Raw genomic sequence first — 22,155 nt, 5'->3', positions numbered from 1 at the left:
CTCGCGGCTGGGGCGTAGGTATGTAAAAAAAAAAAACTAAGAAGTCTGGTGATGATTGATGCAAGATTCTTACAGATAATGGTAGATGAAGGTAGGGCATCAGTTATTAAAGATAGGTAAAAAACAAATTTGCAGCCCTCAGTAGCATTGATTTATGCATTAAGAGTTATAGAACCATAGGCGGCGGAACGGGGAGGGCACCGGGGCACCGTGCCCCCTATAATTTTGGCATTTTAACATTAGCCCTATGGGCGTTGCATGGAAAGAATCGGACCGAAAGTCGGCAGTGCCCCCCCCCCCCTCCCTTAAAGGAAAAGGGTCACCTTTAACATGGGGTTTGAAACTGAGATGGCCATCTTGTAGCCCGTGTCCGAAAACCCCGAGAGTGTCCCACCTTACGGCCGATTTCGGCCTCCATTTGTAGGTATCGGCAATTTTAAAAGAAAATATGCCAGGAATGCGTCCTTATCCCAGGAATGCGTTCTTATCCTGTAATACAGCCACCCGCGGCGAGGCTTTGGTTTTTAACCAATCAGCTCCAATCAGCTCAGCTTTAACCAATCAGCTAATCTGACACAAGCCGACGAGACTGCCTTCTGAAAGCTGATTGGCTTGAGTGTGATGTCATCGCTATGACATCATACAGAAGGTGCGGTAGAGAGTACAAACATAGTACCAATATGTTAAATAGTTTGACTTACTTTTTTGCGAATTATGCACTTCTGGCACCAGATTTAAAAAGAACATGAAAAATAATAATGTCAAAATGAAAAGCAACGATATCTTCATATTTCACGAAGGTGGCACTTTTCCGTAATTGAAGGTGTTCCGCCGCTACTGTATAGAACAACTGTTAGCTGCAGGCTCAGCTTTTCAGTTTCTACCTATGCCTGCAAACACAATAAAATCAATGGAAGAGTAATAATAGATTAATTGCATTTTATTGATGCTATTCAAGTATCAATGGTAACTATATCACCGATGATTCAATATTATTTGCACGGTATCATTTACCACCACACGCCTAAATATTTAGTATCTAAAATAATGCAGTAAAATAAGCTGCGCCACGTCTGTCGACAAAATCTGGTGCCAACTCAAGGTCACACGGAAAATGTGGTCACGTGACCAATGTCCGGCAGCTGGCATTAACATTCAGCTTGCGGAGGAGGTCATACGTACAGAATGTCGAGCTACTACCCGTGTCCATAAACATGTATGTCTCCACTTGAGGACCATCACGGTATTGAATCTTCACGGGGATCATTGGCATCTTCATAGAACGATCACTGGATGAGATCGCATTGACTGACACGGCCGGTTGAGTTGGTTCCGTCTTCATCTGAGTCTCCTGACGACCGTGCTGCTGATTCTTCGCTCCTACGGCTCTGAACACATGCAGCACCGATGGGTGCCTCCCACTGCACACAGAACAGTTCAGGCGACGCGGACAGAAACGGGAGAAATGGCCAGACTTGAGGCACCCAAAACAGAGACGATTTCCACGCACGAATTCCTGTCTAGCGGCAAGAGGGTGGTTAGAGAAGGCCTGGCATCTATCTAGAGCGTGCTCCTCACTGCAGAAAGGGCAAACCTTCTCCTCTGGGGACGTCCTGCTGCATTTGACACGCTGTACGTCACTTCGTCTTGCTGTCTTCTTGAGTACGTGTCTTCCGAATTCTGAATGTGATGCAACTCTTGCCTCAGTTTCCAGGAACTCGACGAAGTCCGAGAATGCGATCTTCTTCCCTCGCTCGCTGACCTCATCCGCCTCTCTTCTCCATCTGTCCTGAAGGTGGAACGGCAGCTTCTCCACCAGCATACGAAGAGTTTTGTGATGGTCCAATTCACTTCGATCCTTCAGTGCTCTGACTGCATTGAAACAGCTTCGAGCATACAGAGCCATTTCGTCAAGTCCTTCCACATCATCAGCGCTGATAGTCGGCCAGTCCAGCAGCTTCTCAGTGTATGCTGTAGCCACCTTTGAAGGGTCGCCGTACCGCTTTTTTAGCAACCTTCTGGCCTCTACATATCCTTCTTCGGCTTCCATGTGGAAACAGGCTTGGACTATCTGTCTTGGCCGACCAGAGGTAAATTGCTCCAGGAAGTGAAGTTTCTCCTCGCTGTCCAACGACCTGTTGCCTATTTTCGAATCGAAGGCTCTGATGAAGGAATGGTATTTTGTGATGTCACCGCTAAACTTGGGAATTTCCGATCTTGGAAGCAGATTCCTTCTGCTACTCTCCAACATTGCCTCCGCCATGTTCAACTGACTGCTGTTATCTGCGAGTCTTTCTGTAGCAACAGGAGGAGCATGCAGCTGGGCTTGAATGCTACTCTGGTGCTGGTGCTCTGGTCTCTGGTGATGTTCCTGGGATGCTTCAAAGTCCTTCAACACGTCTTCTCTGGCCTGGGATTCGGCCAGCTCCATCATCAATTCCATCTCTTCCTTCTTGCGTTGCACCCTTAAGACTTCTTCTTCCAACTGATGCTTTTGTTGCATCATCTTCATTTTAGCTTGTAGGCCGGCCCGTCTGGCAGATTCCAGTGCCCTTGCTGAGGCTGTAGACATCTGTGATTGACCACTTTTTACAGATCCACACCTCTGCCCAGACGGAGGTACGCCGTGCTTGATGCTTGATGCACAGGCACCCATTGGTAGGTCCTCTTCTTCATCTGGACGAACTTCTTCCTCGATTTCTTGCTGCAGCTCCTGCTTGTCTTGAAGACTGCCTTTCTCTTCATGTTGCCCCTCCAGTTTGTCCCTTTCTTCACCTTGCATGGCTCGCTCGAGTCTTTCGATGAGAACTGATCTGGTACCAGCCGAGTCTATTCCTCTTTTCCTCAACTCGTCCTTCAGCTCCACAACCAGCATCTTCTTCATGATTGCTGATGTTGAGCCGGCTTCAGGATTGAACCAATTACCAAACTATCCCTACAACAATAAAAACAAAGATGACTAAAAGAACACTCTGAATCTTGCAGATCTTCTGGATAGTGCGCCTAGATATAATTACGAACAAGCATCAGATCCAGATCCAAGTGGCTGCAAACATGGAATAAGCCAGGGGCCCAGGTACCACGTAAATACTGGTCTATAATACGCGGTCAACTGTCTTCTGGACTGATCCTATCTTAGGTTCTTCAGGAGTAAGGGGCTGGTGATCTTCAGGACTGAATCACCTACTTGAGTAATATCCAAGCTCAATCAGCCAACCTAAGGTAATGTCAAAATAACTGCCCATCAAGGAGCCAAGAACACTATCAAAGCATGTGTTGGTGCATCAACCAATAAAGAAACAGTGGGTTACACACAAGCATGACATAATAAACAACTGCCCCACTGAACATCACACATCAATGCAATTCAAGTCACTGCTCTGGACGGCAGAGTTCAACTTCAAACACGGATCTCATTCGAGCAGCTAACCGAGTCTTTAGTTAATCTTAGAAATCAAGTCTTTCACTGACACTCTCACCACATGTCCAGGTGCTGCAGACCTCCCAGCATATAATGTAGCCAATGGTGATGGAGGTACTTGCAGTCCAGTGACCAGTCGACCTTCGGTACAGAAGGAGCTGCTCCTCAAACCGACGAACAGGTTCGTTGGAAACTGTGACCTCTGAAGCCCTGCATGCTCGGTTGACTCGCCAACACAGCTGTTTTTCCGCTCTCAGTCTGTATTTAGCGGTTTCCTGAGAAAACAAAAACACAATAAGCAGGGCACATAACTTCTGAACACATGTGTGGGCAATACAATTCACCGACAGTACATATCTAACGGGGGAGGGGGCGAATCGTGAGGCCCAACAGAAAACTTTGTACGAGTGCTCATTGGCATCACAAACAAGTCGTTCATTGGAGTCACAACAACTCGGACAGAACGAAAACAATACAGCCGTCAATGAACAATTGTAACAATTGTAAACAATCGATCAGTCGCTATCGCCGCCGATCATAGCTGCGGCAGATTTGACGCAGTCCCACACGCAGCAATCCAACTGCCATGTAGCGACTGAGACAGACAACATATCTAGATGTCGCCACCGAACGCTCAACAACGAGTTTAATGGCATAAAAGGCACCTTAATATAACGAAGATATTACCCACAGGTTTACCCATTATGTGACTATAAAGTACAAATTAACTTCAAACTCACCAACGAGTACGTACCACTTCCTGGCTTGAGAGGTCCTGACCACCTTCGACGTAACGGGGCAGCCACCCGCACAGAACGGCCTCCCAGACAACAGAGGCGAACCCGGCGATCCAGTCTTGCTCTGCAGTCCGGCACTGCAACCTGCTCCGGCGCCTCGGAGGCGCTGCAATTCGGCACGGCCAACAACAACGAAGTGCGCCCACTGCAGACCCAGACTCCAGCGCTGCAGCGGGAGCCCGCACCGCCGAGACGCGCCGGCAGCTCTGACCCAACCCCGGCCCAGCTCCGCCCCGGGCCAGACTGTCAGGGGCGAGCTCAGGGGCGAACTTGAAAGCGGCCAGCTGCACCCTCTCGTCCACAGCACCACCCATTCACGGACCAGACAGGCGAGACCGCCTCTGCCGGGGCCACGAGCCGGCGCCACTCAGCCAATGCGGGCGGTCTCCCAGCAGACGCCAGGGGCGCGCATATAACCGCAGCGAGCGGAGGGGGCAGCTATCGGGACGAAACTAAATTACCATAACCACCACCCGCCGCGGTCACACAAGCTATAATATTGCAGATCTTTGACCAATACTGAAGAGCACGCTGAGCAGGATATCATGCCAGAAAATGTTGACTGATGAGCGCATATCAATATTGATGTATTGGTATGAATATTGAATGATAACTTACAACAGCAAGATAAATTAGTGCTAACTATCAAGTTAAAAATCTAGAATGAATGGACTTTGGCAGCTTTACTATGCTTAGATGCTATGCAGATTGTAATATGCATCACCAGCATCATGATCAGGTACTCAGTGTCTGGCAAATGAAACATGCGATCATTCCATTGCTACTGGAGGAGAAAGCTTGGATCACTAAATCCACTTTATGTTGATTTTGATGTTAATCATTACTGTATTTCTTGAAAAAAGGATTGTTATAAAATTGTCAATGTGACAATCCATGCAACGATGTGATCATAAAATGTGTTCATAGTCATTTGTGATAGCGATTGTTGGTCCAATATACAATGGCAAAGCTCTCAGTCTCAGCGTTTCTTCCTGTGGATGGCCAGCAGTGACTCAGAGCTTAGAAGTGTTAGTTTTCTTCACAAGGCTGGGATAAAAAGTACTGAGGGTAATCTTCTGTAGCGGGCTACATCTTTTCTATTAGTTTACTATTAGCTGTAAACTTTAAATCCTGGCACGACCGAATACTGCCCGATCCGGACACGCTGGCCGCGTTCCGTAGAGACCCTTTCCTTTGTTTTCCCGTGTCCCATGTCCCTATCGACACCGGCCGCCCATAATTTAGAAAGGACAGCAGCACAGAGCGAGGTAACGCGGAAGAAAGAGACGCGGTGACCTAGCGGACGCCAGGGGCGCGCATATAACCGCAGCGAGCGGAGGGGGCAGCTATCGGGACGAAACTAAATTACCATAACCACCACCCGCCGCGGTCACACAAGCTATAATATTGCAGATCTTTGACCAATACTGAAGAGCACGCTGAGCAGGATATCATGCCAGAAAATGTTGACTGATGAGCGCATATCAATATTGATGTATTGGTATGAATATTGAATGATAACTTACAACAGCAAGATAAATTAGTGCTAACTTATTTAGACGGACGTCGTCACTTGAGGGCAGCACCAACCGGAATGGAATATGATAAAGCCATGCAAGAATGCAGTTATGCATAAAAAAAATCGACTCAATACTGGACGTTGTACAAACCTGCAATTCAGATCAACTTGAGCACCAAGCAATCCGAAAGTCGCAATAGTTTTATCGCCTGACCCCACCATATAGCATTCCAGCAACGACCAGTGCAACAAGGACGTTTTTGGAATATAGACTGTCTAAATGATATCCAGGGGAAGTCATTGCGCTAGCAGCTCATGAGCTCGGAAAGCAAGTCCTTGGGGCGGAGGAGCATCTGAACAAGAGGTACAGCACCTAGAGTACGAGTGAGTGAGCAAGTGTAACGGAAACTAGAGACAACATTACAAAGGATAAATGGTTGCGGGCTGCCTACTATAAACAAGCATTTCGATTTCAAGCCGCTTTATCAGAAACAAGCGCAGATCAACAATAACGGTCATCGTTCGCCGATGAAGACTGGAACCGAAGAATTGTGCCATCTAATGCCTATTCAAATGCTTTCACATTCAGTGCAACCGTATTTTGGAGAGGCCGTTGCAAATGCAAAACCGAGCACGCCCTCAAGCCACCGCAGTAAGAAGACAAAGAAGTGCACCTGAATCGGAGCCGGCACCCGGAACCAGGTCAGGAGAGGGCGACGCCACCCCGACCCAACTATAAAAAAGGGACCGCTTTACTTCGGGATCAGTTAGACCGGAGCAGTCAGACCGAGACAGTGAGACCGGGACGGGAGGACCGAGTCAGTGGGACCGCCGCAGTCGCGTCGGGATCACCGCGCCCGAGAAGCCATGCCGCCGGGAGACGGGCCCGTTCAGCCGCATCGCTGCAATCGTCCTGAGGCCAGTTTTACCAAAAAATACCAGCCGGCCGCCGAAATAAAATATCCAGCCGAAAAAATAGCCGCCACACAGCCACGAGTTTCACCAACAAAAAAATTCCAGCCGACTTCGGCCGGAAATATTTGTCGCCGGCAGTCAGCTGATATTTTTATATCGATAATGGTCAAGGAGATTGATAAATGATTTAAAACATGTTTTAATTAAATTTAAGCGCGTTTTTTAATGCAAATAGCACAAATACTTTGCAATATTATTATTGGAAAACATTATATATATTTTTAATAGTTGTAACCGCAAAATAGATCATAATAACTTGCCAATACAAGACCACCAAATTGTAAACCTACGTCATTTAAGATGGTGACGATAGGAAGCGTGCGTTTAAGTGGATCTTTTTTCCTGTCAGCCTATTATATTTCATTTTTACAATACTTTCAAGTTGCAATTTACCTTTTTGTCTGCTTTTAGTCGCACCTTGTAGAAAATCATCGTGTCGAACGTGCACGCAATGTATGGACCCCCACTCCCACCTTTTATGAGGTGGGGACTATGATAGATGGGACCCGCTCCCGACGGATCCAGGAGTCGCACCTCTTTCCTAGATGTGAAAAGAGTGGGGAAGAAGCGGCAAATATTGTTCCCAGAGGCGCCACCTGAAGCTGGACGGACAGTTCCGCTGCCGAGCGAGTGAACTGCGGTGCTGCGAGGCGGCTTCGCGCGCACTGCATTACACCTACTTCTAGGACCGAGGGCTAAGGATTCGCCAAGGCCTATATAAAGCCTTGTGCCAAGGCGAGTGTCTTACCTCAGGAAGATACCTACCCAGATTAACTGCACCGCGGTCATTGCAGGGCTGAGGGCGGTCGTTCGCCCCACTTCGGCGAGGTGGAGGTCATGCTGCCCGGCTAGGTGGTTTCAGCTGATATGCAGGCCCCGTTTGCCGGGCCCGGTCAAGACGAAGGAACGCCACACAGCAAACAATATAAGCTCCGGCCCCGCTACACTGGTCCGGCTCGTAACAATACCTGCGCTAGCTTCGTCGACCGTCGTTCGACTGCGCCCAGTACCGCTCAGTGGAGAGTCCTGCCGAACTCATCCACGTGTGCCGAGATCATTCGTTGCGCACGGACACAATCGTCCGACGGAGACCGCTTTACATGATGATCGCGTGGTGACCACCTTTTCGCCGGCTTCCACGCCCAGTCGAGCCGTCCGGCTACGCCCCAACCTAATGATCGCTCTAAGCCTTTCGACTGGTTTGCAAAACTCGGGTCTAATATCGAAGTATTTGGGAGTTATGACACGTTAAAACCGTGTTCATGAACAAATATACATTATGCAACTAAAAACGCCTTACTTACTTTAACTTTTCTAGGCTGATGACAACCTATTCATTGTAATATTTCTAAAATGTAAATAAATCATGAGCGATGAGCATAAAAAGGTGAAAAAAGCGATCAACTAGAAGCTAGTGTGGAAATCCACTGACGTAGGTCGCCTCGTACTGGCGCAGCTCGTACAGCGGCACCGGCGTCTCCCGCACCCGGCCGTCCGCCTTGCCCGCCTGCGCCATCAGCCGCTGGAAATGGCTGCGCTGCCGCTCAAACATTAGCGTGACCGCCTGGCCGGCCCGGCAGACGCGCGCCGTCCGACGCACGCAGTGTGCCTTCAACAGCGCCGAGATGTCGTACGACACGACCGCGTCCACGGCGTCCACGTCAATACCACGCGCCATAGCCTCGAGCACACCAGCGCGGCCATCTCAGCTAGCGCGCGCCGCCGCTGGCCCGCCGGCACTGCCCCAGGGAACTCGGCCTCGCGCGCGCCCAGCACCGACAGCGGTAGCTCCAGCTGGTGCGCCGCCTCGTTCCAGTTGACCAACACGAGCGAGCGCCGCCAGTCGGGCTGTCGGAGCAAATTGTGCATCAGCAGCGGCTTCAGCGGCTGCGGCGCCACCACGTTGAACGACTCGCTCAGCTCGGCCGGCGTGGTGAACCTGCCGACGAACTGACCGGACAGTGCGACGGCGGCGGCCGCCGTGCCGCCTGCCGGCCACCAGCAGTCGCGGCTGGAACAGCGACATTCGCTCCAGCTTCTCCGGCCTCCGGGTTCTGTGACAGGGTGGCCAAGAACGGCAGCTTCTGCAGCGGCAGGTGAGGCGCGCAGACGGCGGCGGCCGTCAGCCGGCCGGCGATGCAGGGCGGCGGGCCGTGGCCGCCGCCACCCGCTCCACCGCTTTCAGTCAGCCCGTCTCGGCCATCTCGATCACCCGGTCGGCTTCGTCGATCACCAGGTAGCGCAGGTGCGCTAGCGAGAAGCCCTCGGCGCTGGTTATGTGATCCATCAGCCAGCCGGGAGTGCTCACCACGATCAGCCAGGGAGACCGGGCCGCGCGGCCCCACCGCCACCAGTTGGTGCCCCCCTCGTGCCACTGTGTCTCCACCCAGCAGCCGGACGCAGAGCGGCGTGTCGGCGTCGTACTGGCGGAACACGGCGGGCACCTGAGCGGGCAGCGCCTGTGTGGGTAGCACAGCTAGCGCACGCACCCGGCGGCCGGCGCACCGCGGCGCCGCGCCTGCACCAGCGGCAGCACGAACGCCAGCGTCTAACCGCGGCCGGCCGGCGCCGAGACGCAGAGGTCGGCCGGTGGCAGCGGCGACTTTGCGGCCGCCAGCAGCTCGGGCAGCACCGTCACCTGCACCAGGAACACCTGTTCGATGCCCTCGGCGGCCAGCCGGGCGCGCAGCTCGGGGCAGAGCGCCGGCAGATTGGCCGGCGCCGGCCGCCGGTCGCCAATCGGCTGCGGGTGCGCCAGCCAGTCGGGCAGCGCACGCTGTGCACGGCCTGTCGGCTCGAGCGCTCCACCTCGTCCAGCACGGTGAAGTCGTCCGCGGCGGCGTCTCCGTCCGACTCGGAGGTGTCCTCACTGTCGTTATTGGCGACGGCGGCTGCCGCTGTGCGCTCAGTCAGGTCGGCCATCACAGCAACACTCGCCGATGATTGGCGTCATCGAAACCGTCGGACGACGGTGGATTCACCACCGTTTTTGCAGCAGAGACTGGAAAAACCTCAGCAATAAACAAGGGAAAACTTCACAACATGCCACAGCCCGCAATTGTGCATATTGTCATTTTATTTCTCACATGACAGAAAATATTGGCTGCTTTATTCTAGGAACTGGCATGAAAAACATAAGCTAAAATCAAGCTAAGTGAATTATTATTGTATTTCAACATGAGACTGGGAAAAAATCCTTGTCACTGTCAACATGACCAGTGTAATGGTAACGGACGGGCTGCATGAACATTTCAGCGCATGATCTGAAAACTCTGTGTGCAGAAATTTCAGCGCTGAGGTGAACAAATAACATTTCGGCCGCAATCTGCCTGGTGCCTCAACAATTTAGCAAAACTAACTCACAATACTTACAGCCAGTTTTAACACCCTGCATGACTCATGCATGCAAGATACACATGCATTCAATATCAGCAAAGTGCACACACAACAGTTATGGATTCAGAGGCGGATCCAGCTCAGAGGTTTGGGGGGGGGGCAAACCATAAAAATTTATCGATTCTTTCCATGCATCGTCCATAGGCATAATGTTAAAATCATGCCGTTTGGGGGGGGGGGGCAAATGCCCATTTTGCCCCCCCCCCTGGATCCGCCACTGTATGGATTCATTTACATTTTACATTACTATTATTTTCTTTTCCTTCAATATTGGCAGCATGACTTGCTGAGTTCAGTGGCACAATCTTATGACAGCATTCAGCAAGTTTGTTCGGGTTCGCAACCACGCAAACTTTGCACGTTTTGCTTCAAAAACAAGCCTTTATACATTTCTTTCATGCTATTCAATTTCTTTTTTTAAATTTATTGTCATTTATCTTGAAAATCTTGCCATTTTGGTCTTAGCAATGTCAATGCACCTTCCCTATTCCGCACAGCTCAAGTTGAAGTAAGTTCCACCCAAAAGTAGTAGTATCAGTAGCTGGTGCCTTGCAATGTCAAATGTAGCTGAATATGTGAAAACAGTGACATATTTATTTAAAATCTTGAGTCCAATGAGCCTGCCCTCTCTGCCTCTCCTTCCAGCATTTCTTCAAGCACCTTCAATTTTTCAAAAATGACCTTCCATCATTATTTTCCACTTCCGTGCGAGCAATGAACTTGTAAGCTGACCACTAGTTAATGCGCTATCATCTTTCTGTTGGGTGCTTGTAGCAAAAAGATAATATAAAACGAAAAAACTAACACCACAACACCAAACACCAGTCTTGTTGGTTCCTTTTGGTCCTGCCTGGTGACAAAGGCTCTTTCTTTACGCAATATCATCAGTATTCCTCTTCTAATCTTGAAGCCCAGATGCTTTACAAATTGGCCATGAATGATACTAAATTATTATATCAACTGGGAAGCGCAAATCACGATAATTAGTAACAAATGAGGCCAATTGTTCCAACACGACATCAAAAAAATAGACGGGGTCGCCCGTCTATTTTTTGGGCTGTTTTTCTACAAATAATGGCGCAAAATAACACTCCATTAATGCCGCATTTGCCGTTGGTGAAACTCATTGGCTATTTTTCTGGCTGATATTTTTTCACGCCGGCGGATATTTTTTCGCCTGGTTGGTGAAACTCGTCGGCTGGTTTTTGACAGAAAAATTGCGCCGGGCTGCTATTTTTCTGTTGGTAAAACTGGCCTCTGTTCCAGTTCTCTGCTAGTGCCTCAGCCCTCAAGTGATGGAGACGCAGGACAGCAGCCGTCGACGAGAAAGGACGCAAGTGCAACTGCCGAGGTTGACGTCACACTCCAGCTGCTAATGTGAGTGTTCAATCTGAATGGTCGAAAGTCTGCTCTCCCTGATCCTATCTCCCCCCCCCCCCCTGGTTCACGCCTTGCCCGATCTCTCCAATGGTCGTTGCCAAGCTAATAGCAAATTGCTTTGATTTATACGGTCGGTCCAGACAATTCTAGTTGTGGTCTCCACTCTCCGCGATCGTCAGAAATTATTGGTGCAAAGCTGTATTGCGGTTTTGTTCTTGGGGTCTTACTACCGGATAAGCTGCGTTATAGGTGATCGAGGTTTAGCTAAAAATTCACGAGTGCGTATATGTCATTGTTAGGATCTCCAGCTTACCATTTGCAGACTAGGATTACAATGGGATTCTCAGTGTGTCTATGTTCAACAGTGACGTTCAGTTGGGTTCGTGAGAGGAGTTCAGGGCGTGGTTTCAGTCTCTTTTACAGTGATGTGAGCTGGTATTGCTACGCCACATAGCGGGTTAATAATGTAGCTGTTAGTTTCTGTACAAAGGTCTGTCAAAGAGAAAGTTAACAAATTAACCGGTTAGGCGTAAGTCATATATTATTGGTATTCTGTTGAATTAGCTTCTTGATTTGGAACATGAATTAGACTGTATTTAAATTCAACGTGTTTAATTTAGAATACACACTAAAGCTTTGAAACGTTCTGTTGTGGGCATAGTGGGGAGGATCGAGCTCTTACAAATTTGGAAACGGGTAATTGGCTACAAGGTCAATAAGATCATCCGTCGAGACGTCATCAACGCTTTTCCACTCTGGTGTTTCGTGGAGTTCGCACTACAGTATAGAGGTTTACATTAGATACACACACACACCGAATAAGAAGAGCACATATAGAAGAAGCACACGGTGTCTGATCGACGACCTTGGTCCAGCTGTTAATTCCGACGGGTGAAGCGGCGCGGCGGTGGGCCGCCCAGGTTTATGAGCTGGGCTGCAAATTCAGGTCAGAATTCAGCTGTTAAGGAATTCAATTACTCGTGGCGTGCAATTGTGGAAACGAACGTGGTAAATTGTTCAAAGATATTGGGTCATCATAATGTCACTAGGTCGTCGTAATGTCGTGATATTATCGAGCATAGCCATTAAATGACGTTTATCATGGGCAGTCCGGGCGTACTGTTTGCATCACTAGTCGCGGGACAGAGCTGGCGGCGGACAGGACGGTCCATCGGCTCTCGGTCGTAATTTATGGGAGATTTATTGACGCAGATTATTTCAGACCAGGTAAACAATATCAGTGAAATTGTTGGGGCCGGGCTTATATTTTTAGCGAACCTGAATACTCGTGGTTTTGTGGTTGCTGGTGGCAAGCCTTTCACCCGACAAAGATTGACGAAAATTTACTGGCTCAAGATGATACATTTGATCTTTCTATCTGTCATATTCGAGTGGCTACAAAGTATATTGCAAGCGGACTATCTTAGATCAATAAGCCGGAGACTAAATGAGGAGAGGGTTTGTTTGCCCGGCTCTCATGTCGGAATGTTGACTAGCATGACTTAGACACAGGACTTCCTGAGAAATTCGTCCAGACCGGTAATATAAGGTAAGGAGCACATCGTCTCTAGCAGAGCTATTCACGTTACCCACCGTGATGATACCGCGGTTGTCGTTGGTTTCCCGCAGGATTATTTAGTGGGCAAAGGTAGGCAGGCTCAGAGGCATGAAACGGCGATCCCAGCGGAAGTCAAGGATCCATCAGGAATGGTGGAGTGCTGGGTCACTGGTAAGTCATCCACAGGTGGTGCGGGAAGCCGTATACGTCCCAGGAAGTCATCGTACTTATCTGCATCTTGATCATCGGCATGAGCCAGGAGTTTCCGGCCACATCCGGTGATGGACAGCCTCTGGGGGACCGGGAGAGTCCCCCCTCGGAGTTCGTGAGTCCTGGTAACGTAAGACCCACGGAACCAGATGAGTTCCAGGCAGATAGTTCCAGGACATGGATACGTGAACTATGGTCCTAGGACGTGAACGGTAAGTTCCAGGACGTGGACCGGAGGGAGCGCGAGGCCTAGCGCTCTCTCAAAAGGGAGACCAGCCGGGTGTAATTCGCGAATTCGCATCATAAGTCTATTGGACGTGTGGTGGATCCGACTAAATTACAAAGGTGAATAATTATCTGCATGTAATACTGGACGGCCCTGTGGCTTGGCCACCGGTTAGCGGGAGCACACATGGATTCATAAGAGAGACATTTATCTCGCCGGGGAGGTTATTGTTGCCAGACACCTAACACTATCGGAGGGATTTCGAGGGGCACTAAATAAATTTTGGTGAATAAATGAAGAGCGCTTGTATGTGAGAATGTGAGTGCGTATGATAAAGGAATGAATCTTAGATTAAGGCCGATAGGAGTTAAGTGCAGCTCGGTTAGGACAGTCACGCCAATGATCCTCGAGGGCACTTAAATTCAGCTACGCTAATACGATATAAGTGGGCAAATTTGAAAAGGGTAGAGTAGACCAGTGATGATGAATTGGTGACTGGACAAATGACCATCCAGTAAATCAAGTTAAATGCCAACGAATGGCGTGGCAGTGATCATTAAGACCCCAACTGCCTTATCCGGCCCTTCTCTCACTGTGTCGATTACCCACGGGTGGGAGCCTGTCTTTCCTGCCCGAGCAGTGAAGTTACTGAGTCGACGTCTATACAATGTGACGATGATCAAGCCTCAAAATGAAAGCATCTCCCATCAGATGCATTTGTATGCCGGATGGGCTTCCAGAAATCAACTTTACTTACGCACACACTTCCAGTCTCCAACAGCACAATTCCAGCGCTTCACATTGACCCCGAACAATCCACTCCTAAAAGATCAACAAGAAAGTCCCCCCCCCCGGAAAACAACTCCACCCCCACTCCACCGCACCCCTGTTCAGTCCCCCGCGCTACACTTCCACCAACACACAGAAAAATAATTACCCCTCTATGGGATTTTTTTACATATGAGGAGTACCAGTACCCTTATTTCTCAGGTATGAAAACCTGAATAGGAATAGTTACACACCATTTATTTGGGGTTCCCGTACACCAATGGTTCTTTTTACAAACATACTAGTAAATGTACCTTCAAGGTTCACAGTACCCTGCAAATTCGGGGTATCATTAACAAACAGAGTGGTATCTTTACCCGAAAAATCAGAATCGGTCGTGATAGAGCTACTCTGGCAGCATGTTTTTTTACTACTTGTCACTGAAAAGCAGGTACCTGTAACATGCATCAACTCATAAGGGTGTATAAGTACTTAAATGCGGTTTTCTGACTACTTATTTTTAGGTAGAGTTACCTTTTTGTTAGTAATTTTACATGATGCTGTCAGAAACTCAGGGGGCGTGACCTAAGTCGCGCATGCGCAGAAGGGTGTTGCTCTCCACCAATCATCGTTCCACGTTTGACTGTTTTGGCGCGCAGGCTTTCAGTTTGTGCCGCCGTGGCCGGCGTGATGGGTGTGTGTGTGAGGCTGGGAGCCGCACGGCGAGTGCTAATGGCGTTTCACGCGTTTTATTGTGCAAGTGAGCTGCGCGACTTTCTTTCCCGGTCGAGTGTGGTGGTGGATCGTGTTTTGCAAGGGCACCAAGCCGTCAAGTCAACAAGAAACAGCACTGGGATGTCAAGAAACGCCGTCAAGGAACAGTACCAGACACCAGGTGAGTGCAAACGAGTGTGGCTGAAATAAAGCCAAATGACCATGTCACATGTGACAACACATGCATGTGTTTGGAAAGTCAAGTACGATTTTTTAAAATTGCTTGCGACGCAAGAAAAAACGAAAATTTTCGATTCCATCCCCACCTCTGCTAGGATAACGAATATACCAACGTTGGTATATAACAGATGGCGCAACTAAGCGACACGAAATACAAATATTTTGTCGTGCAAGACGCCTTTATTCTCAATGAATAATTCATTTAAGCGATTCTGTAAAGGAAAATTATTTTAAAACATCATACTTTTCAATTTACAAAAATGCCTACCAGCTTCCTACCAACTAAGCGCTCGACCAAACAGATCGCTGGAAACGCCGGCCGTCCCGGCAAACGCCGGCCGGCGGCGTCCGCCGGCCGGCGTTTTCCCCGTCTTTCTACGACCATCGGTTCGGAAGTTAGACAGGGGGGGCAGAATCTGCCCCCCCCCCCCCAGCAGGGCGCGTATGGCTGAATAGCCCAGCGGGGCGCGGGATATACTGCGGTGTGCGTATTTTAGCAGATTGTTCCGGTGAACTGCGTAGCGGAATGTAGCAGAACCGACGCGTGGTGTACAAGTACCTGATGACACTGGATACGAGCACCTGGTTACGAAACCCTCAGAACCGTGGTACCCGCAAAAATGATACAGATTTGGCACTCTGCAGAGCGATTGGCGTACATTTACACCACATTGGGTTATCCGACCCATATTTATGCGCTCATAATAGGTTACACTACCCCAAAATACGAGGTAAATGAACCTGGGGCATGGTACAAAAACCCGAAAGTAGTGTATTACTACCCGTAATAATTGCGTAGCGTTACCTCAAATAGCGGTGTACCCTGAAAAGCGTCTTCGAATGAACGGAAAATCAAGAGTAGGAAAAAGATGTAATGGAATTCGGGTACCTTGATTATGGTGGTAGCAAGACACGACTGGGATGGGATTACCTGCATTTTTAAGGTAAACATACCCGAAATAGTAGTGCAGAATCGGTACGCTGTAGTACCCTATTTTTTGGGGTGATTTTTTCTCTGTGTGAAGGAACTCTACTTTGACATGTTATGAGATGTAGGCACAAGTAGGTAGGTGCTTAGTTCCTATAGTCAGCAGTTGTGTAGGCTTAGTCGGGTTAGCTTAGATTAGGTTATGTTAGTTTTTTAATTTGCCAAGTTGAAGTGTCCATAAAAATATAACCTGAGCATTCAGCATACCTGAATAACCTGACAGCTGACCTAACCTCAATTATCACACATATTTGCAGCCTACCCAAGACCTGCATAGCAGTAGCACCCAGTTATAGGTAGGTACTCACCCTAACACAATCTTACCTGCTAACCTTCTACTTGCCAATAGTTAGCTCACCTTGCCAAGCTGCATCCAGGGAAACATTCAACTGAGGAACTGGCTCATTGGGTGGCTGGTGTGAGTCAGTGCATTTAAAGCGTTTCTTCTCTGAAGCTGCTCTGCACTGCTGTATGTCATGTTAGATGCTCAGAAAATGTGGGAAATGATTACTAAGCTACTTTAGTGCTTTGTTAATGCTCGAGACATGAACAAGTACAGATCCTGCAGGGTACAGCTATGAGTTAGGTGCTAGGTGAGTATGTTATGTGAATGTGCCGTTCCCTGTTTGACCATAGTAAGTACAAAAAAGCACATGGTCACAGTTATATTCAATCTCTACATAAACATACAACAAAAACGGCCATATAACCTCACTCCGACCACACCACAAAGAACTTAAGCCTTTGCAGCCCAGGCACAAAAATGCTTTGATTTACAGGACAAGTGTACAATATATTCTCTGTCCTTGGGGATCTTGCTGCCAAGTTGAGGTACGATGACTGAACTTCAGGATTGATCAACCTTTTCTTCTTAGCCACTGCTTATATATGAGATAGACCAAATGCTTGTTTGTAAACTGCCTTGAAAATTTAATGATCCACCTTCAATTCTGACATGAAGGCACAAATAAAATAGTTCCCTCTCCTTTTGGAATACACAAAGCAAAATATTTAATAACTTCTAGTGGATGGACAAGAGCAATTAGCATAGCTTCCCTCAAGTTAACTTCTGGCACTGATGAATTACACTGACGCTTATTCGCTTCATATTTTGTAACAAACGCGCTGAAACTGCAATATAACAGCACTATATGCTTCTTGACAAAATGCAAAAGTAGTAAAAATTTAGCCTTGGTGGCATTCATTCTTGGTGAAAACGTAATACAAAATATTTTGTAGTAACTATAAATTCCGGCCGAAAACAGTGCACGGTTTAAGAAAGAATCATTCCAATGACGGTCCATTCTTGCGGTCCTGAAATCGCCACTATTTCCGGCCTCTCCAACGCAACTCGTTGTCCAGACGTAAATATGCGTATTTTGCACCGTTAACGACTTAACGACCAATTAACATTTTAACGGGAAACGGCGGGGTCTTTCGATTTGGCTAAAAATCGGTATACAGGGCCTCCTCGATGCGCTGATTCCGAAAATGTATCTCTTTGGGGTGGTATTTTGCACCGTTAACGAGATAACGACCAACTAACATTTTAACGGGAAACGGCAGGGTCTTTCGATTTGGCTAAAAATCGGTATGCAGGGCCTCCTCGATGCGCTGATTCTGAAAATGTACCTCTTTGGGGTGGTATTTTGCACCGTTAACGACTTAACGACCAATTAACATTTTAACGGGAAACGGCGGGGTCTTTCGATTTGGCTAAAAATCGGTATACAGGGCCTCCTCGATGCGCTGATTCCGAAAATGTACCTTTTTGGGGTGGTATTTTGCACCGTTAATGAGTTAACGACCATTTAACATTCTAACGGGAAACGGCGGGGTCTTTCGATTTGGCTGAAAGTCAGTATACAGGGCCTTCTCGATGCGCTGATTTCGAAAATGTGCCTCTTTGGGGTGGTATTTTGCATCGTTAACGAGTTAACGATCCGTTAACATTTCAGCACCATATATCGATTTCAGCAGCAAATAACCGACTGCGGCCCTGGTGGCGCAGTCGGTTAAGGCGTCGACCCGCGGTGCGGGCGGTGCCGGATTCGGGTTCGATTCCCGGTTCCGCCCGTTCCGCGGGCGTCGTCCCCGGCTGTGTCACCAGGTGTGGGGTAGGCTCCTACTTCAGCCGTAGCCTGGGGGGTGGGGTACAGTGGCCGGGAGGAGCTGGAGCCCTCCTATAATTGGGACAATACAAGAGCCCGTTGGAGGGAGGCCTGAATAAAAAAAAAGAAAATCGGGGTCTTTCGATTTGGCTTAAAATCGGTGTAAAGGGTCTCCTCGATGCGCTGATTCCGAAAATGTACCTCTTTGGGGTGGTATTTTGCACCGTTAACGAGTTAACGACCAATTAACATTTTAACGGGAAACGGCGGGGTCTTTCGATTTAGCTGAAAATGCAAAATACCACCCCAAAGAAGTACATTTTTGGAATCAGCGCATCGAGGAGGCCCTGTATACCGATTGTCAGGCAAATCGAAAGACCCCGAAAATTTGCTGCTGAAATCGATACATGCTGCTGAAATGTTAACGGATCGTTAACTCGTTAACGATGCAAAATACCACCCCAAGGAGGCACATTTTCGAAATCAGCGCATCGAGGAGGCCCTGTATACCGATTTTTAGCCAAATCGAAAGTCCCTGCCGTTTCCCGTTAAAATGTTAATTGGTCGTTAACTCGTTAACGGTGCAAAATACCACCTCAAAGAGGTACCTTTTCGGAATCAGCGCATCGAGGAGACCCTGCACACCGATTTTAAGCCAAATCGAAAGACCCCGAAAATTTTCTGCTGAAATCGATATATGCTGCTGAAATGTTAACGGATCGTTAACTCGTTAACGATGCAAAATACCACCCCAAAGAGGTACATTTTCGAAATCAGCGCATCGAGAAGGCGCTGTATACTGATTTTCATCCAAATCGAAAGACCCCGCTGTTTCCCGTTAAAATGTTAACTGGCCGTTAACTCGTTAACAGTGAAAAATACCACCCCAAAGAGGTACATTTTCGGAATCAGCGCATCGAGGAGGCCCTGTATAGTGTATACCGATTCTCAGCCAAATCGAAAGACCCCGCCGTTTCCCGTTAAAATGTTAATTGGTCGTTAGCTCGTTAACGGTGCAAAATACCACCCCAAAGAGGTTTATTTTCGGAATCAGCGCATCGAGGAGGCCCGGTATACCGATTTTCAGCCAAATTGAAAGACCCCGAAATATGCTGCTGTGAGGCTGATAACCGAAGGTTATCAATAGTTAAAACACTATTCTTTAGAATTGTGTTTTTCTATTGAAAAAAACAAATCTGAGTTCCCTGATAATTTGGCAAAAGCTGCCTGAGATCAGTATATTCGTTGCTGCTGAATTGACAGACGTCTGAGTGAAGCTGAGTTGCGCCCCAAGAATGTGTCGCCTCCGTGATTGTCGGTAGCCAATATCTGTGGAGTGTGGGCAGACTTTTGGGCTGTTTTTTTTTCACTAGGGTTGCAAAGTAAGACGACTGGGGTGGAAAACCGCACCACTGCACTGGGGTGGGTTTTGCGGTTGCCGGTTTGCCACCCAGACTCTGCCAGTTAACATGTTAAAATTGAAATAGCCCTGCTTCGTCCCCCGTCCCCTTTGGTGGCGCCGCCCATGCTGAGGAGGACATAGGCGTAGGAACGTTTTCGAAAGTGGGGGGGGGGCCAGGCTCCCAGAGGTCTAAAACCTAACCTACCCCCAAAATCCAATTTCTCCTCGGATTTCGGCCACTTTGTTTTCGCAAACATGCTCAGAGGTAAAGAAAAAAATCGAGACAAATACAAAAATAATTGGATAAATTTCAGGGAGACTCCCGTCCATAAACTCAAACTGATGAACGCGTTCCCCTGTCCTCCGCAGCCGTTGGCAGTTGGCACCCATGCAAATTCCATAGGTATCCAGCAACTTTTTATTACGAGCAAGCGTGAAATATGTAAAGCGAGTCTTTTCAATATACCTATAAAAATCAGCATGAACGGCCCAGCTAAGCTCAGCCAGGCCTGTAACGTTTTTAAGAGATTTTATATTAGCGACCACTGCAACTGGGCTGATTGACTTCAGAGGCCGGTGTGGGACTTTTAGAGGCCGGTCTGGGCCCTCAGAGGCCAGTTTGACCCTCGCCGGCCCGTACCTATAAGTTTTCTACATACGCGCCGGCCGAGGGGGCGGGGAGCAGGTACGACCCCTCTCGCCATTTCGCCCCAGGTGGAGATAGCGCGTCGCGGAAAAACGAGCGTGTGCGCCGTTACGAGACGCAGAGATCGATACCCGATTTTAAGGTCCTAGGTCAACCGGTGACCTGAGGTCAAGTCAAGTGCCTCAAGGCACGGTTCCGTTTTTGGTGAATAGTTTCGCAAAAAAACGGCCGCAGAGCCGCGATTTTGCCAGCATCGTGTTCGCCTCTCTCAGACGCGTCGAATCATATGCTTTTTGTTTGGGTGAGGTAAATTTAGGGTGTTGACCTCGGGTCACGGTCAGATCAGCGCCCCCAGGTCACGAAATTGGTCGAATGAGATCATGTCTCATAGCATTCGATTCGGAAGGTCTTCCTGAGTCCATTGGTGACTTTCCCGACTCGCTAGCTCAATTTGATCGGTAGTTATTGACGAAAAACTAATATGACCCTTATAACGTCATAAATGACGTCGCGCAAGGTCAACATTGCAAAAGTGACGGATCAAACCTTGCAAGGAGTGCATGAAATCACGATTCGGTGTGCTTGAGATAGTTGGAGATCGTTCCCGGCGCCAGAAAAAGTTTTCAGTTTATCCCTATTGACTTATACCTAATGGTGAGGTCGCGAAAATGACCTGACCTCATATGACCTATAGGAAAATCCGAGACGTACAAGTTGTCAGACTCCTAATGGATACTAGGTCCTGCAAGGTTCATTTCCCTGTGAAATCTCCTCTGGCAGCAAGGGCGTTGCGAAGTTGCGACATCTGAAGATCGTGCAGAGGTTCACTTATGACCTCATAGGTCAGTGACCTGATCTGACTCGAAAATGCGGTTGGTGTCAAAAGATCCGGCTTGATTCAAAGGTCAGGTATGCCAAGCTTCAGCTCTCTATCGCCGGTGTGTTCGGAGTTATCGCAAAAAAAATATGGAGGTGCGGCACCCCCACCCCCCTCGGCCGGCGAGGGTTAAGGCCATCAGAGACCCCAACACAGGGCCTGCAAAGAGCAGTTTGAGACCTCAGGGTGAGCCATAAAGATTTACCCATCGATAAATTCACTTTATTTCCAAACGGGTTGGCGTAGGTACGCCATCTTTTGCATATATGTCGCAAATTTGTCTCCAATCCTGACAGTGTAGCTCATTTTGTATAATAAGCTCGTCCACTGTCTCTGCTACGCTCCTGAAATGCGAGGTCGTCTTAACGCACATCCGCCGCTCCTGAAATTCAGGAATCACCACTGGGTGTTGGCTGCTGAACACTCCTTGGTCTAAAGAATGCTGGGCACAATTTATCCCCGACTTCAGCCCCACGGGCTTCGCAAACTGAAATATCCTGAAAACCCGACTCTACCGAGTCCCTGAAACACCGCAAATGACATACGGCGCAGCATTGTTATAGCATGGGTGATCGAGGAAAATAAGTGAAAAGACGGTGCGGCAGCCGCGTGCCATAGTGATCTTGCGTCTCGGGCGCGTAACATAAGAAGAATGCAAGCATACAGAAAACAGACTACACATATTAGCTAGGAGATGACGTTGTTATATGTATGTAAAAGATGACATAGCTATGTCAGCGCGCCTTGAAACAAAGTTAAATTTTCGATGGGTAAATCTTTATGGCTCACCCTGTAGATGCCGACTTGGGCCATCAGAGGCTAATGTGGGTCCCTACAGGCCAGCATGGGCCCTCAGAGGTCAGTATGGGACCCTAAAATGCCGACATGGGCCGGCGTTGGACCCCAGAGGCCAGCAGAAGGCCCTTA

The sequence above is a fragment of the Amphibalanus amphitrite genome, unplaced genomic scaffold (genome assembly GCF_019059575.1).
Source record: "Amphibalanus amphitrite isolate SeventyFive unplaced genomic scaffold, NRLGWU_Aamphi_draft 000593F_arrow, whole genome shotgun sequence".
Taxonomy (NCBI): domain Eukaryota; kingdom Metazoa; phylum Arthropoda; class Thecostraca; order Balanomorpha; family Balanidae; genus Amphibalanus; species Amphibalanus amphitrite.
This window is presented reverse-complemented; position numbering follows the sequence as displayed.